The sequence below is a fragment of the Pelodiscus sinensis genome, chromosome 13 (genome assembly GCF_052426305.1).
Source record: "Pelodiscus sinensis isolate ZL-2025 chromosome 13, ASM5242630v1, whole genome shotgun sequence".
NCBI lineage: Eukaryota > Metazoa > Chordata > Testudines > Trionychidae > Pelodiscus > Pelodiscus sinensis.
The window spans coordinates 2,682,365-2,699,034 of NC_143064.1; the positions used below are offsets into that span (position 1 = coordinate 2,682,365).

The window sequence follows — 16,670 nt, forward strand, 5'->3', positions numbered from 1 at the left end:
GCTTTTGAGCGGAAGCAGGACGTTTTGGCTTCTTCCTGAAATATTTGCCGTTTTTTCCCATAACATTGAAATAAGATTTGGAACGAAGAGCCATTTCTAACGGAAGAGTTTGAGGCGTCCGATTGATCCGTTTGAGCAGTTTTTAATTTAACCTTTTGGATTTGTTTCCATTTTTTTTACCACAGTAAGTTGCCAAGTTAGTCACAACGTGGCTACGGATTGCCGTTGACCCAAACGTGCATTTTTCAGCTCAGAGAAGCTTTGACACGGTCCCGCTCTCCTTGGAATGTAAATAGCAAATCCATCGAGGCAGGGGGAGGGGGCGGAGAAATCGTACAGGTGACACTTTACCCCCGTGTTGCTCGTCGCCAATACCGGAGGAGGTTTCAGGCAGGCCCCCAAGCTGCTCCTGGGGTCGTGTCCGCCTGCCCCTGGTTCTGAGCTGGACCTGAGCAGAAAGGTGAATCTCAGCTTTGATTGACAGCCCTGGCTGGGTCCTGGCCCTTTCCCTGTGACGGTTGCTAGGACGACAGCTTGACTCCAGTTCTGCAGAGGAGCCGTATCGGGCTTGGCGGGTTCTGATAACCCCTCCCTGGATACCAGTCGTGTGAGAGGAGCAAGATCAGCATGATGGGGGGGCCCAGGGACAGCCCTAGACGAGCTGCCAGCAACCGGCGCCCTAGGTGAGCCGCACAATCGGCGCCCCCCTCCAAACCCCTCGATGATGCTGCGCCACCATTCGGCGCCTCATTTAACTTGGCGCCCCAGGCCACCGCCTAGTTCGCCTCTACGGACGGGCGCCCCGGCGGGGAGCTCAGTGCGTTCCCTCGCGGGCCCCCTCTGTTGATGGGAATGGGTGAGGCAAAAGCGCTGAGGGCTGAGACGCACGAGAGCGGCTGAGCCACCCTTCGGCCTGGCCTTCTGGCCTCCAGAGGCAGTGGGGCAGGCTCCTGGGCGTCTTACAGAGCTGCCTGGGAGCCAGCCTGCACCCTGAGCGAGGGGCCCGCTTGGAATCTAGGCCCAAGCGCCCCTCTGCGAAGGGCTGGAGAGGGGGGTTCCCGGCCGCCCTGCGCTTCGAGGTGCATCCCAAGTCTGGGGCCAGACCCACATCATGGCATGGCGGCGGCCCAGCTCCCATGGTGCCTCTTGGGGAGGGGGAGTGTGGCCAGGCCATTTACAGGGGGCCCGCGGCTCCCGGCCGTTGCTACCACAGCCCTGGCGGTGGCTGGAGCCCTGGGCCCTTTAAGTTGCTGCTGGAGCACCATGCCACGTGCTCCGGGCTGCTCTGAGGACGGCCGGGTGGCGCGAGGGAGGGGGAGCAGTGCCCTGTGCTCTGGGCGGTGCTGGGGGCTGCCCCAGGCCCGCCCCTTCAGGGAGTGAAGAGCTGCCCCCTCTTGCCTGGGGGCCTGACAAGCCTTTTGCTCCCTCCCCCCTCCCCCGTACAAGCCGTCGGTCTCGGAGGCCTCTGTCCCCACACCCGGTAGGGACATCTCCAGCCCCCCTGCCTCTTCTCAGGATGATACTTGGGGAGCCCCGGGCTGCCTGGCCCCATTGCTGCTTGGGGGCATGGTGGCTTCAGGAGAGGGGGGCCGTGTGTGACTCCTCCCGCCCCAGAGCGGAGAGTCTGAGTCGTGGTGCCAGCGTGAGAGGTCGCGGGGGGCCAATTTCTCATATCGCTGGCGGGGAGAGAGAGACTGTCCGGCCTAACCCGCCCAGTTGACTAGACAACAGACCCCCGCTGCCGAGGGAACAGAACAACCAGCGTCACAATCCCTGCGCTCGAACCGTAATGACCCCGGGATCCCCCCGCCCCCCAGACCGGATTGCACTCGTTTTAAAGGCGTCTTTTTTCTTTTGTGCGCTTCCCGTCGCCGTGCGTGTCTCCCCCTGCCCTTCCAGTCCCTCCCAAGCCAGTGTGCCGCCGTGCACACTGCTGCGCACGTTGCTTGGTGGTGCGCGCTGTTCTCCAAGCCAGCCTCCCTCCGCTTCTGCGCTGGCCGGGGTCAGCAGCACTGCAGCCGCCTGTGTGCTTCCCCGGCCGGGCGGGGGGGGTTACCCTGTCTCAGCGGGCTGGCAAGCGCGGACGGTTTCTCAGCCAGGGATGTTCTGTTTCTGTTCTCGTTGACTCTGTGTAACAAGCTCGGTGTCAGCAAGGTAGGTCAGCTGACTGGCTGTTTGCAAGCGCTCTGTGTCTGCTTTTGGGATTCTGCCCCTGGGAGAGCTAGCCGTTCCTCAGCCACTCATCTGGGCATCTTCCCAGGGCCGCGCTTTCAGCTCCGTTCCCTTCCCTGCCATGCTGGCTGGCTTGCAGTCGATTTCTCAGTGGAAATTTTCAGATAACAAAATGTATGCGGCTGTCAGAAATCTTTTTTTATTGCCAGCTAGATATTTCCTGGTGGGACTAAAACTTAGTGGGAAAATGTAACTGCAGGGAGCTGAGGAATATATTGTTGATTCAAAATGTTGCTTAACCACATGGCATTTGTGGATATCCTAAATAGAATATTAATATCTTGTGATGGCCTTTCGAGTCTGTTTCCTTGCCTGTTTATAGTTCTTTTATAACTTCTAGAACTAGGGCTTCCCAAACAAAATTAAGAGGTAGCAGGTTTGAAACAAACACAAGGAAGTTTTTCTTCACGCTGTGCACAGTCAACCTGTGGAACTCCTCGCCAGAGGATATTGTGAAGACCAGGACTTCAACAGGGTTCAAAAAAGAGCTAGGTACATTCATGAAGGACAGGCCCATCAATCGCTCTTAGCCAGGATGGGTAGGAATGGTGTCTCTACCCTCTGTTTGTCAGGGTCTGGAGATGTATGACAGGGGAGGGATCACTGGATGATTCCCTGTTCTGTTCACTCCCTCTGGGGCACCAGGCATTGGCCACTGTTGGGGGACAGAACCCTGGACTAGATGACCCTGTGGTCTAGATGCATGCAGTGATGACAGCATTGCTGGGAGACCGGCAGCCGTGCAAGATGCTGCATCATGCAGAACAATGTTTGGGTGAGGGCAGGTTGGCTCAGTGTGGCCTCATGACGTGCGTGGCTGCCTACGCCGCGCACGAGCTGTGAAAAGAATGCACGTTGGTGTTATGCCAAATGTGGCTCACTTTAGCGGTGTTTCCAGCTAGTTCCATGCTGCCCACACTCTGCTGCTCAGGCTGTTAAAGCCGTGCACTGCCCCAGATGGGCAATGTAAAACAAATGGTTTTAGGGAAGCCCCAGGCGGTGGGTGGGTGGGTGTGTGTGAGAGAGAGAAGGGGAACAGGCAGGTTGAGGGTCACACTCCTGACTTCTGTTGCTGACGCTCTGCTGTCTTTGCTTGTGTCCCCACCAGCTGTGTCTCAAGAGCAGGACCATGAATCTGGGTATTTCATTTGTTCCAATGCTGCTTCTGCTGTTGCTACTTCCTAGTGGGCCCACCCATCCTGCTGTTCCTCTTTGCACGAGCCTTTTTGGGGCATTTGTTACCACATCGCCCAGCCGTGCCCAGCTCTGACTCGGGGATTTGGATGTTCCCTAGGATTTGTGTCCTAGCAGACCCCCTGCAGAGTCGTATGGAGCTGGAGATGGCTCCTGTCCTGCTTAGTAGGTTAACCTCTTTGGAGACGTTTCTAATATTTCCCGGTCCTGTTTAGGTTTTACTGTCAGACAGCACTAGAGGTGAAAGAGCCTCGCTGCGGGAGAAGCTGGTTTAAATGCAGCTGCCCCCGATGGCTTCATTCCATTTGGCCAAACTCTCTCCTTGCCTGTCTCTCCTACCATTAGCATCAGCTGCTTCTCCTAGTGTTTCATGGGATTGTTGGGCCTTGTGGATCCAATGAGCCAGAACTGCAACAAACCTTGTTTCTCACCTCTAAGCAAAGAGAGACAGAGCTAGGAAATTTCTCTTCACCCAGCGCACAGTCAACCTGTGGAACTACTTGCCAGAGGAGTGGTGAAGACCAGGTTTTGAACAGGGTTCAAAAAAGAGCTAGATAAATGCATGGAGGTCAGGTCCATCAATGGCTATTAGCAAGGATGGGTGGGAACGGTGTTCCTGGCCTCTGATTGTCAGAGGCTAGTAATACATGACAGGGAGGGATCACTTGCTGATTCCCTGCTCTGTTCACTCCCTCTGGGGCATCTGGCATTGGCCACTGTCGGCAGACAGGACACTGGGCGAGATGGACCCAGTCTGGCCGTTCTTCTGTTTATGTTGTAACAGGGGGAAAAAATCAGTAGCGCACAGAAGTTTATTTTGCATGATGCTGAAACCAAATTGTTATTTAGATTAAAATATAAACAGTGGTGTCTGCTCTGGATCCTCCACAGTCCCTCACGGCTACTTGCTGTATCTACGCTGCTCCGCCAATACCTCTGGAAATGCCGAAAACCTCACTGCAGGCCTTCCCTCTCTCAGAACAGGTCTGCACGGCCGGGGTAAAGCAGCAGCAAAGACCCCGGCTGGCAATGTGAGGGGGGCCCAGATCCCCGCCTGCTTCTCCAGCTCTCTCGGAACCCAGACTGACTGCACCTCGGCTGCTGTTTGGAACCACGCGAGCCTGGGGAGTGGAGGCAGCTCCACCTCCGAGCCCAGGGCAGACGCCCCTTAGCCGCAGAGAGCTGGCCTGAAACAGACAGGGCCCGAATAGCTCTGGTTCCAGCGCTAGGCCGGATCGCCAGGCGTGTCTTTGCAAAGCCGTGACCAGCCACACCCCTTCCGCAGAGACCTCTGGGCTAGACTGGCAGGGTGCAGCTTGGCCGTGTGCTCCCCCTTTCTCTGCACCCCCCAGAGAGATCCCACAGGGGGAGGGGGAGGGTGGGAGATGCGAGGTGGGGCGGGGTGCCTGTGTCCCCTAGACAGCAGCCAGGCTTTAGAGGGGCCTTACCAGCAGCTGTCACAATCAGGCTGACGCACAGAAGCAAACGACCCTTTTCCTCTCAGGCAAACAGCGGGCAACCTGCAGATTTGGGGGTAAAAGGGGTGGGGGCAAGGCCACTCAGCCCCGCAGCTGGACAGAAGAGCAGGAAGCTCGTGCTCTTTAACCCCCTCTTATGTGGCGCTAACCCAGCTCTGAGCCTGCTGGGGCCACGTACGCCTGCATTTCAGCACAAGGCTGTGGCCTGCATGCACCCCAGGGCTCAGACAGGGGCACCTTTACCTGCAGGGCTGAGGCTGCCCTTGCTAACACCCAGCCCACGCAGCAACGTTGAAAATACTGGGGAAAAAGTTGATCCTAGAATCCTAGAAGGGACCTCACGAGGTCATCAAGTCCAGTCCGCTGCCCCCATGGCAGGACCAAGCATCGTCTAGAGCATCCCTGACAGGTGTGTGTGCAACCTGCTCTTAAATATCCCCAGGGATGGGGATTCCACAACCTCCCTGGGCAATTTATTCCAGTGTTTCACCACCCCGACAGGTAGGAAGTTTTTCCTAATGTCCAACTTAAACCTCCCTTACTGCAATTTGGCCCATTGCTTCTTGTCCTGTCCTCGGAGGCCAAGAACAATTTCTCTCCCTCCTCCTTGCCACAGCCTTTTAGACACTTGAAAGCTGCCATCATGTCCCCTCTCAGTCTTCTCCTTTCCAAACTAAACAAGCCCAGTTCTTTCAGTCTTCCCTCATCGCTCATGTTCTCTAGACCTTGAATCATTTTGTTGCTCTTGTCTGGACCTTTTCCAATTTCTGCACATCTTCCCTGAAATGTGGTGCCCAGAACGGGCACACAGAGTAACTGTGATTGCACAGAGTAAACAGTGACCGTCATCCATCCCCTTGTTTTGGTCAGTTAATACATGTCCATTGAAGAGTGGGTGGGTGTCTGGGTTTTCATGAGGAAGCTGAGAACTGTTACTTTCCTGGCCCTGGCCTGGAATACCCCAAACAATGTCATATTTCATGTTGCAGCAGCTTGTCAGCTCGTGTTCTGGAGGTTCAAACCGCCTCGGCCTGCCAAATTCCTGCGTGTGGTTTCCAGATGCAGAAGGAACTTGTGGATTTCATTAGTTTCTTTCAGGGAAAACATGGGGAAAGCTCACGGAACCACCCCCACAGCAGGCCCGTGGCCCCCAGCAAATCCTGCTGCGCCTGGAGTTAGCACGGGGGTCTCAGCGTGGGGAGCCAGGTCTGCCCCGGCCCCATGCCAGCGGCCCCCGGCACTTGCTGAAATGAAACGTGCCTTTGTGTCCTGCTGGCCCGGGGCCACTTTGCACATGAGCAGAGCTGACCTGCCCGCGGCTGCCTTCTCACAGCACTCCCAGAGAGGAGCGGAAAGTCCAGTGAAGTGTGTGTGTGGGGGGGTGGGGGGTGTTAAAAGAACTAACCATGCAGCCGTCGGTGACACATGGTGCTGCTCATCTACTCCTTGCACTGTCCGAAGGCGCCACCGGTGGAGAGGTGTCGCTTCCGTAGCCTCTTGGGAGGGATCAGGCTGAGGCTAAGCTGCTGCTCAGGACGCCTACCCTGGATTTGAGGTCTCAGTGCTCTCCCCAATCCGGACTGGCACCGCTGGTCTGAAATACCAGGCTCCTCTGGTTCTCGCTCAGCTCCCCCTCTTGCTGCAGCTGGCCAGAGAAAAGCACCTGTCGACGACATTGCTTAAGCTGCACCAAAAAAAAGGAAGCCAAAATGACGAGCATTGTAGCAGCTGTGCTGGGGTCCTGATTTCCAACACAGGGCACTGAGCTACTCCGCAAGAGCTCAGGAGGATCCAACTGCCTCCTCCCGCCCCCCATAACCCATTGGCCTTTGGTACTGACGGGAGCCTGTTCCATGCCCTCTGTTAGCTCTCCCCCTGCCCTCCGCCGCCACGGAGTTTAACAAGCCCTTCCCCCAGGTATAAACGCGTTGGGAGGGGGAGTCAGAGAAGAAAAGGAGAATTCTTCACTCGTTATTTTATCGTTGTAACATCTAGGAGCCGGAGTCATGCACCAGCACCCCGTCGTGCTAGGCACTGTGCACGCAGAGGGAATGAATTGAGCAAGGAATCAGCAAGTGATCTCTCCCATGCTACTCATTCCCAGCCTCTGACAGACAGAGGCTAGGAACACCATTCCTGCCCATCCTGGCTAGTGGCTATTGATGGACCTATCCTCCATGAATGTATCTAGTTCTTTTTTGAAACCTGGTCTTCACAACATCCTCTGGCGAGGAGTTCCACAGGTTGACTGTGCGCTGCATGAAGAAATACTTCCTTTTGTTTGTTTTAAACCTGCTGCCTATTAATTTCATCTGGGGACCCCTAGTTCTTAGGTTATAAGAACAAGTCAATAACTTTTCCTTGTTTACTTTCTCCATAGCTCTCATGATTTCATAGATCTCTATCATACCCCCCCTCCCGTCTCCTCTTTTCTAAGATGAGAAGTCCCAGTCTTATTCATCTCTCTGCTTATGCCACCCGTTCCAAACCCCTAATAGTTTGTGTTGCCCTTGTCTGAACTTTTTCCAATGCCAAGGTACCGTTTTTGACATGAGGCAACCACAGCAGTATTCAAGCTGTGGGCGTTCCAGGGATTTATGCAGAGGCAATAAGATATTCTCCGTCTTATTCTCTAGCCCTTTTTAATGATTCCCAACATTCTGGTTGCTTTTCTGATGGCTGCTGCACACGGAGTGGATGTCTTCAGAGAACTATTCCACAGTGACTCCAAGATCTCTTTCCTGATTAGTTGTAGCCAAATTAGCTCCCATCATATTGTATGTATAGTTGGGATTATTTTTCCCAATGTGCGTTACTTTACACTTATCCACATTCAATTTCATTTGCCATTTTGTTGCCCAATCACCTAGGGTATGTCTACACTACAGCATGTGTTTGTGGAAGGCTGGAGATGGATGGCACGAGACAAATGGCTTGGTCATTGTCTTCGGTCCATCCCCTCCAGGGTACCTAGTGTTGGTCGCTGTTGGCAGACAGGCTACTGGGCTAGATGGACCTTTGGTCTGACCCAGTATGGCCGTTCTAAGCTCAGGGCTCAGGGTCGGGGGTCTCAGTGGACCACCTTGATTTTCATGCCAACCTGCTCCTGGGTGGCCAGGCTGGCAGCTCTCCTGCCCTAGACGGCCACTTTCCTGTGCCTAGTGCGGAGTTCCTGGATGAGGTCCACGATGTCTGCACTAGACCAGGCGGGCGCCCGCCTCTTGCGGACCTGGGCAGAGGGCTGGGTGGCAGCGGGTGGCCGGCTCGAGCTGTGCCAGGTGCAGGGTCTGCTGTCTGGGTGCTGGCAGGCTTGCACCTGGCACGGGCACCGTAGCCAGCCCGTGCCCCTTTAAGGGGTCCGGGGCCGGGAGGGGTGCAGAAGAGTTTCCCTGGTGGTACCCAGAGTGGCCACCAGGGAAAGCTGGGGAGGACTAGCCTCCCACTAGTTCGAATTAAGTGGCTACACAGCCCTTAATTCGAACTGCTTAATTCGAACTAGGCATTAGTCCTCGTAGAATGAGGTTTACCTAGTTCGAATTAAGCGCTCCGCTAGTTCGAATTAAACTCCCTTGCTGCAGTTTAAGCCCATTGCTTCTTGTTCTATCCCCAGAGGCCAAGGAGAACAAGTTTTCTCCCTCCTCCTTATGACACCCTTTTAGATATCTGAAAACTGCTCTCATGTCCCCCCTCAGTCTTCTCTTTCCTAAACTAAACAAACCCAATTCCTTCAGCCTTCCCTCATAGGTCATGTTCTCCAGACCTTTCATCATTCTCATTGCTCTTCTCTGGACCCTCTCCAATTTCTCCACAGCTTTCTTGAAATGTGGTGTCCAAAACTGAACACAATACTGCAATTTAGGCCTAACCAGCGCAGAGTAGAGAGGAAGAATGACTTCTCGTGTCTTGCTCACAACACACCTGTTAATGCAGCCCAGAATCATGTTTGCTTTCTTTGCAACAGCATCACACTGCTGACTCATATTCAGCTTGTGGTCCATTATGGCCCCTAGATCCCTTTCTGCCGTACTCCTTCCTAGACAGTCGCTTCCCATTCTGAATGTGTGAAACGGATTGTTCCTTCCTAAGTGGAGTATTTTGCATTTCTCCTTATTAAACTTCATCCTATTGCTGCTGTGTCCTCACAGGTCTCTGGCTCCGTCGATGATGAGAACCAGACGGCTGCTTGCGTGTGTGCCCAGTGACCACAGCAGACCCCGAGAGGGCCCCCAAAGACCACAAACGAGACAGGTTTCTTGTTAAGTGAAGTACTGTCACAGTCGTCGGTGGACTCTAGTGACCCACTGTACACAGGTAATTACAACAGTGGCCTCAGCTCAACCGGTGGGAAGTTCCCACTGCCCCCCGGCTGGAAAAAGACTGGTCCCCCCGCCCCAAGACACCACTTTATATATCGGTGCAGACAAGTTACACAGGTTGCCACCCTCTGACATTTCTTAGATACCACCCATCGCCCTGCACCTCATGGCTTGGTTAGATCATCTCTCTCCATCCTGCTGTCATTTTAGACCCTTCCCTGAACCTGGGTCCGTATCTGTGGGGAGTGGGTACCAAGGTCTGTTTTTTTGGTGTGTGCTTTCCACTTCTGCCCAGTGCCAATGACTGGTCTTCACCTGGGCCTATTCCCAAGGAGCGTTTTGCTCTCTCAGCCCTGTGTGTGCCCAGTTGTGTGAGCAGGGCCTGCCTTGCGCTCACAGCTCAGCTTTGCTTTATGTTAGTGTGATGGACCGGGCCGTGTCTGGGCACAGCTGAGGGCGTCCGCTCAGGGCGAATTGCTCAACTTCGGGGCTCCTTACAGCCCCCCGACTGGAGACCTTCCCAAATAGGCCACAGACCAGTCCCACAAAGCACTTCAGCTGCCTGTCTGAAGCCTCCCGAGCAAAACCCCTCTGACACCCCAGCAATATCCGTGCCCCAGATGGCCCTGGGCCTCATACACCGGTGGGGAGTCTTAGAACCCAATCCCACCTACCCCAAACAAGTTCTGTCCGGTTCCAAGAAACCAGCCACAGATCCCTGGTCAATTTACCCTCTGGATCTTACCTACAAACCACGCTGAGCCAATCCCTTAGAATCTACCATCTAAAGGTTTATTACTACAAAAAAGAAAAGCATGAGAGTAAGATTGTTAAAGAATCATACATTACATGCATCGAATCTCCCAGTTCTCAATGCAGGCTCTGGCAGAGATGTTATAGCTACTGGTTTAAAAGTACTTGTTGCGCATCCTATGCCAGGATGGGTCCACAGTTCTTCCTGGCTTGTGATTCCCTGCAAGGCCGCATCTGGGGTCAGAAGCAGATCTGAAGACCAACATGGAGTCAGCCACATGGCCTATTTATCCTTCCTTCCAGGTTTCTTTCCAACTGGCTAGAGTCACATGGCCAGTGGCCAGGTGTATCTTTGGCCTCCAGAGATCCATAGTTCCCTGGAGACTTGCTCATTAGCGTGTCAATAGGCAAACATTCCTGGCCCATTACTCAACCACATATAGAGAAATATTCAGCACTCATACAAAGTACATGCTTATGACTTCACCCACAGACATTCTACAATCACATGAGCAGCACATAGAGAATCAGAAGAAAGTAGGCTTCTATTTGACACCTCACATGGCCCCCTTGGTGCCACCTTTGGGGCCAATCCCCCCTCTCCTCCATGGGTGCAGCAGCATCTGGCTGCTTCCCTAAAATTCAGTAAAATGACAGGTAGCCATGGTTTGCCCATTGTTAGCTAGGCCTCTGGCCTCTAACCAGGCCTGTGCTACATGGGCTTCTGTTTTAGACCTTCCTGTTACTACAGTGGTTTTAAAAAGGAACGTCCCTCCTTGTAGCCCGGGGGTCTCGTGATGCGAGTTAGGTGAAAGCTTTCCTGGCCAGTTGCTCCCAAGGAAACACTGCCTTAAAAAAAAAAAAAAGTGGCAAATGTTCTGGTTTTAATTTTTTTTCTGATCTTTAAATTAAAACCTGAACACTGGTTTAGACTTTTCATTTTGGTTCCCGTCCCTTCTCCCTGATCCTTACCAGTGGCAAAAGACAGAGACCCCCCCCCCCTCCCGCCAACATCGCTGTTTTGAAATCTATTTTTCTCAGATTTTCATCAACCATTGAAAAATGTTGAAAGGCCTCCTGAGGAATTTCCAGGGAACAAGGGCGTGTCTGGCTCGGACTCTGATTCACTGTCCACAAGTCTTGGAGACCGTACTGCGTGAGTGGGGAGGCGTGGGGGAGGAGGAGCGGTTCCCTCCCTGGGGGGCGACTGCTCCATCGCCCTGCCTGAAACATGCGTGGGAGGCGCTGGATTCAGGATTGCAGCCGTGCTGTTTTCCCGCCCTTGGTACGCGGTGTCACTGCCACGCGCGCTGGATTTCGTTTCACGCCTTGATCCCCCGCGCCGCGGCACAAGCGCATCCGTGGGGTTGGAATCCTTCCCTCCGTGGAGCCCTGGCTCGGGCGGGCTGCAGTGAAGAAGCACGAGGGAGTTTCTCTGCTTTTCACGGCTGCGGTTTGGTGCAGTGTGTGGAAAGGGGCAGGCTTCCCTGCACACTGAATAAAGAGCCAGTCTGCCAGGCAGGGGGTGCGTTTCTTCCTAGGGAATGGGACGTTTGTGTTCGGGATGTGGCCGGTTACCCGTTACCAGGTAACCCGTTAATCCGCAGGCTGGAGCAGCCCCCCGCTGGGCCCGCCACGCCATGCCGCCATCCTGGTTGAGCGGTTAACTGGTTAAACATGACCTGTAGCCGGTTAACTGATTAACCTGGACTTTACAACTCTAATGTGTGAGAGAAGGCAGCACTGGAAACTGGAGCCCTGTTCACCAAGCCAACCTCCCCCGTCCACGGGGCTCCCCTCAGGCCGCAGGCCCCTCCTGGAGAGAGAGCGTGGGGCCGTCTCTGTGGCCCCTCCGCCTCTGCCGAGGGGTTTGACAGGAGGGTAGTTCTGCTGTCGGGGCAGCTGCGGCTTTGCCAGAGGGGCTCCCTGAGTCTCCAAGGGAAGGGAGCAAGCCGCCTTGGAGATGCTGTTTGCCCCCCTCAGCTAGCCCCACAGAAGGGCAGGGGCGCACTGCCCCAGACTGGGCCCAGGTCCCCAGCTGCTGGCGGCCATTGCATATCCGTGTTTCCAGCCTCCCCAGGGCTGCGTGCCATCGAGCCAGGGCGCTGCCCAGCCTGGCTTGCGCCACCCGGGTCCCTGCAGGCTGTGCCCTGCCCTGGCCTGTCCCTCGCCGTGTGGGCTGGAGCCCGCAGGCCTGCCAGGGCAGGCTCCGCACAGCACGGCTCTGGCTAGTGCCTCCAGTGGAAGCCAGTTGCAGGCGTAGGCCTGATGAGAATAAAACCCGTGTCCTGCTGGCTGCCCAGAGGCAGGGGCGGGCAGGGCAGACAGTCGTCTCAGACCACCAGTTACCTCCCTCTCCTCTGTGCTCGGATACCGACAGGGCCCTTCTGCCCCCGCCGCCCAGCGTCCTGGGGTTAGGGCTACCAGGTAGTCATAAAAAAATACCAGACATGCTTCGGGGGGAGAGGGGGAGCGGTGCTGGCTGGGGGGGGAGGAGGGATCGGCTGGGAGGGGAGCGGTGCTGGCTGGGGGATGGAGGAGGGATCGGCTGGGAGGGGGAGCCGTGCTGGCCGGGGGGGGGGAGGAGGGATCGGCTGGGAGGGGAGCGGTGCTGGCCGGGGGGGGGAAGGAGGGATTGGCTGGGAGGGGAGCGGTGCTGGCCGGGGGGGGGAAGGAGGGATCGGCTGGGAGGGGAGCGGTGCTGGCTGGGGGATGGAGGAGGGATTGGCTGGGAGGGGGAGCGGTGCTGGCTGGGGGGGGAGGAGGGATCGGCTGGGAGGGGAGCGGTGCTGGCCGGGGGGGGGAGGAGGGATCGGCTGGGAGGGGAGCGGTGCTGGCCGGGGGGGGGGAAGGAGGGATCGGCTGGGAGGGGAGCGGTGCTGGCCGGGGGGGGGGAAGGAGGGATCGGCTGGGAGGGGGAGCGGTGCTGGCCGGGGGGGGGAGGAGGGATCGGCTGGGAGGGGAGCGGTGCTGGCCGGGGGGGGGGAAGGAGGGATCGGCTGGGAGGGGGAGCGGTGCTGGCCGGGGGGGGGGGAAGGAAGGATCGGCTGGGAGGGGAGCGGTGCTGGCTGGGGGATGGAGGAGGGATCGGCTGGGAGGGGAGCGGTGCTGGCTGGGGGGGGGAGGAGGGATCGGCTGGGAGGGGAGCGGTGCTGGCCGGGGGGGGGAGGAGGGATCGGCTGGGAGGGGAGCGGTGCTGGCCGGGGGGGGGAGGAGGGATCGGCTGGGAGGGGAGCGGTGCTGGCCGGGGGGGGGAGGAGGGATCGGCTGGGAGGGGAGCGGTGCTGGCCGGGGGGGGGGAAGGAGGGATCGGCTGGGAGGGGAGCGGTGCTGGCCGGGGGGGTGGAGGAGGGATCGGCTGGGAGGGGAGCGGTGCTGGCCGGGGGGGGGGAAGGAGGGATCGGCTGGGAGGGGAGTGGTGCTGGCCGGGGGGGGAAGGAGGGATCGGCTGGGAGGGGAGCGGTGCTGGCCGGGGGTGGGGAAGGAGGGATCGGCTGGGAGGGGAGCGGTGCTGGCCGGGGGTGGGGAAGGAGGGATCGGCTGGGAGGGGAGCGGTGCTGGCCGGGGGGGTGGAGGAGGGATCGGCTGGGAGGGGAGCGGTGCTGGCCGGGGGTGGGGAAGGAGGGATCGGCTGGGAGGGGAGCGGTGCTGGCCGGGGGTGGAGGAGGGATCGGCTGGGAGGGGAGCGGTGCTGGCCGGGGGGGGGGGAAGGAGGGATCGGCTGGGAGGGGAGCGGTGCTGGCCGGGGGGGGGGGAAGGAGGGATCGGCTGGGAGGGGAGCGGTGCTGGCCGGGGGGGTGGAGGAGGGATCGGCTGGGAGGGGAGCGGTGCTGGCCGGGGGGGGGGAAGGAGGGATCGGCTGGGAGGGGAGCGGTGCTGGCCGGGGGGGGGGTGGAGGAGGGATCGGCTGGGAGGGGAGCGGTGCTGGCCGGGGGGGTGGAGGAGGGATCGGCTGGGAGGGGAGCGGTGCTGGCCGGGGGGGGGGGAAGGAGGGATCGGCTGGGAGGGGAGCGGTGCTGGCCGGGGGGGTGGAGGAGGGATCGGCTGGGAGGGGAGCGGTGCTGGCCGGGGGGGGGGGGAAGGAGGGATCGGCTGGGAGGGGAGCGGTGCTGGCCGGGGGGGTGGAGGAGGGATCGGCTGGGAGGGGAGCGGTGCTGGCCGGGGGGGGGGGGAAGGAGGGATCGGCTGGGAGGGGAGCGGTGCTGGCCGGGGGGGTGGAGGAGGGATCGGCTGGGAGGGGAGCGGTGCTGGCCGGGGGGGGGGGAAGGAGGGATCGGCTGGGAGGGTGGCGGTGCTGGCCGGGGGGGGGAAGGAGGGATCGGCTGGGAGGGGAGCGGTGCTGGCCGGGGGGGGGGGGGGAAGGAGGGATCGGCTGGGAGGGGAGCGGTGCTGGCTGGGGGGGGGGTGGGGTTGGAGGAGGGATCGGCTGGGAGGGGAGCGGTGCTGGCTGGGGGGGGGGTGGGGTTGGAGGAGGGATCGGCTGGGAGGGGAGCGGTGCTGGCCGGGGGGGGGGGAAGGAGGGATCGGCTGGGAGGGGAGCGGTGCTGGCCGGGGGGGGGGGAAGGAGGGATCGGCTGGGAGGGGAGCGGTGCTGGCCGGGGGGGGGGGAAGGAGGGATCGGCTGGGAGGGGAGCGGTGCTGGCCAGGGGGGGGGGAAGGAGGGATCGGCTGGGAGGGTGGCGGTGCTGGCCGGGGGGGGGGAAGGAGGGATCGGCTGGGAGGGGAGCGGTGCTGGCCGGGGGGGGGAGGAGGGATCGGCTGGGAGGGGAGCGGTGCTGGCCGGGGGGGGGGGGGGGGGAAGGAGGGATCGGCTGGGAGGGGAGCGGTGCTGGCGGGGGGGTGGAGGAGGGATCGGCTGGGAGGGGAGCGGTGCTGGCCGGGGGGGTGGAGGAGGGATCGGCTGGGAGGGGAGCGGTGCTGGCCGGGGGGGGGGAAGGAGGGATCGGCTGGGAGGGGAGCGGTGCTGGCCGGGGGGTGGAGGAGGGATCGGCTGGGAGGGGAGCGGTGCTGGCCGGGGGGGGGAAGGAGGGATCGGCTGGGAGGGGAGCGGTGCTGGCCGGGGGGGTGGAGGAGGGATCGGCTGGGAGGGGAGCGGTGCTGGCCGGGGGGGGGGGGAAGGAGGGATCGGCTGGGAGGGGAGCGGTGCTGGCCGGGGGGTGGAGGAGGGATCGGCTGGGAGGGGAGCGGTGCTGGCCGGGGGGGGGGGGAAGGAGGGATCGGCTGGGAGGGGAGCGGTGCTGGCCGGGGGGGGGGGAAGGAGGGATCGGCTGGGAGGGTGGCGGTGCTGGCCGGGGGGGGGAAGGAGGGATCGGCTGGGAGGGGAGCGGTGCTGGCCGGGGGGGGGAGGAGGGATCGGCTGGGAGGGGAGCGGTGCTGGCCGGGGGGGGGGAAGGAGGGATCGGCTGGGAGGGGAGCGGTGCTGGCCGGGGGGGAGGGCTGGCCGGTGGAGATAGGGGGGCGGACGGGAAGCAGGGTGGTCGCTGTGGGGTGAGGGGTTGGGCGGAACGGGGCTGGTCGTGGGATATCGGGGGCTGGGGGACGGCCGGCGGGGGCAGAGCTGGCTGTGGGAGCTCAGGAGGAGGAGGAGGGGAGAACTGGGGGGGGCTGGCCAGGGAAGATCCAGAGCAGGAACCGGCTAGCGGGAGGCAGAGCTGGAGGCAGGAGGGAGTGGGGGGGAGAGAGTGGCCGGGGAAGACCGGGAGAAGAAGTCGGGGAGAATCAACCAACCAGCTGGCTAGGAGGGGGCGGGGGAGCAAATCAGCTGGCGGGGAGCAGGACTGACCCTGGCTGTGCGGATCTCAGGGCGCTCCCGTCCCGTGTGAGTCAGTCCGGCTGCGGCTCCACCACGCGCTCAGGAGCATGGACCGGGCTGCCCCTCCGCCTCCCACGTAACCAGGGCTCCTAGCGCCGAGCGCGCCCTGCCCCCCAGTCACTCCCCCCGCCCCCGCCAGGCTTCTGTCCGGAAAACCAGGAAATACCAGACATTGCACGTGTCCGGTATTTTCTGGATTTTTTTACCGGACAGAAGGCCCCAAAACTGGACTGTGCGGTAGAAAACCAGACACCTGCAGCCCTACCTGGGGTCCAGGCCCTGTTGGCGAAGGAGGGCTGGGAGGTGGCTCCTGCCTGGCCTCTGCCCCCGGCCTAGCTTCCCCGCAGGGGAGAGCTCAGCGGCTGTAGTGCCACGGCCCGAGACTGGGGCCCGGGAGCTGTGCCAGCCTGTGAGCCGCAGGGAGAGGGTCAGAGCTCACCGCTGGGGGCAGCTCGGCGTCGTGGCAACGGTGGGGGCTGCCGTTTGCGTGTGAGCCACGCCGGAGCTGAACCACATTGTCAGTGTCCATGTCCCCTGGTGGCTTGGGAAGAGGGAGGTGGCTGTGCCCATCCTGGGGGCAGGTCGAGTCCCTGATCTGGCTCTGAATTAGGCAGAGCAGGGACACACCCCTGGCTCTTCTCTGTCCCATCCAGCGCCCTCACTGAGCCAGAGAGAGACGCCCTCCCCCCTTTCTGCTGAACAGCCACCCAGCCCCACAGCCCGGCTGTGGCGTAGCAGAGGGCTTGGCGTTCTCAGCGGCTCCGTGAAGGCCGTGGTGTTTGGAGATCTGCTGCCTTATCTCAAAGCCTGATTCTCTCCGTTCCTCTGGGATATGCTCTGCTGCAAGCCTCCGCGCTTGTGCATCATCCATGTACCTGTTTGATG

The 16,670-nt window shown here is 59.9% G+C and overlaps 1 long non-coding RNA gene across 1 annotated transcript; it reads left to right on the forward strand.

The window, feature by feature from the left end:
* The first annotated feature begins 1,547 nt into the window (after positions 1–1,547).
* LOC149523632 (uncharacterized) lies at positions 1,548–12,424 on the forward strand. Its single transcript, XR_016350586.1, has 3 exons — positions 1,548–2,154; positions 9,050–9,215; positions 11,015–12,424. It is a non-coding gene; the product is annotated as an uncharacterized LOC149523632 (long non-coding RNA).
* Positions 12,425–16,670: the final 4,246 nt, after the last annotated feature.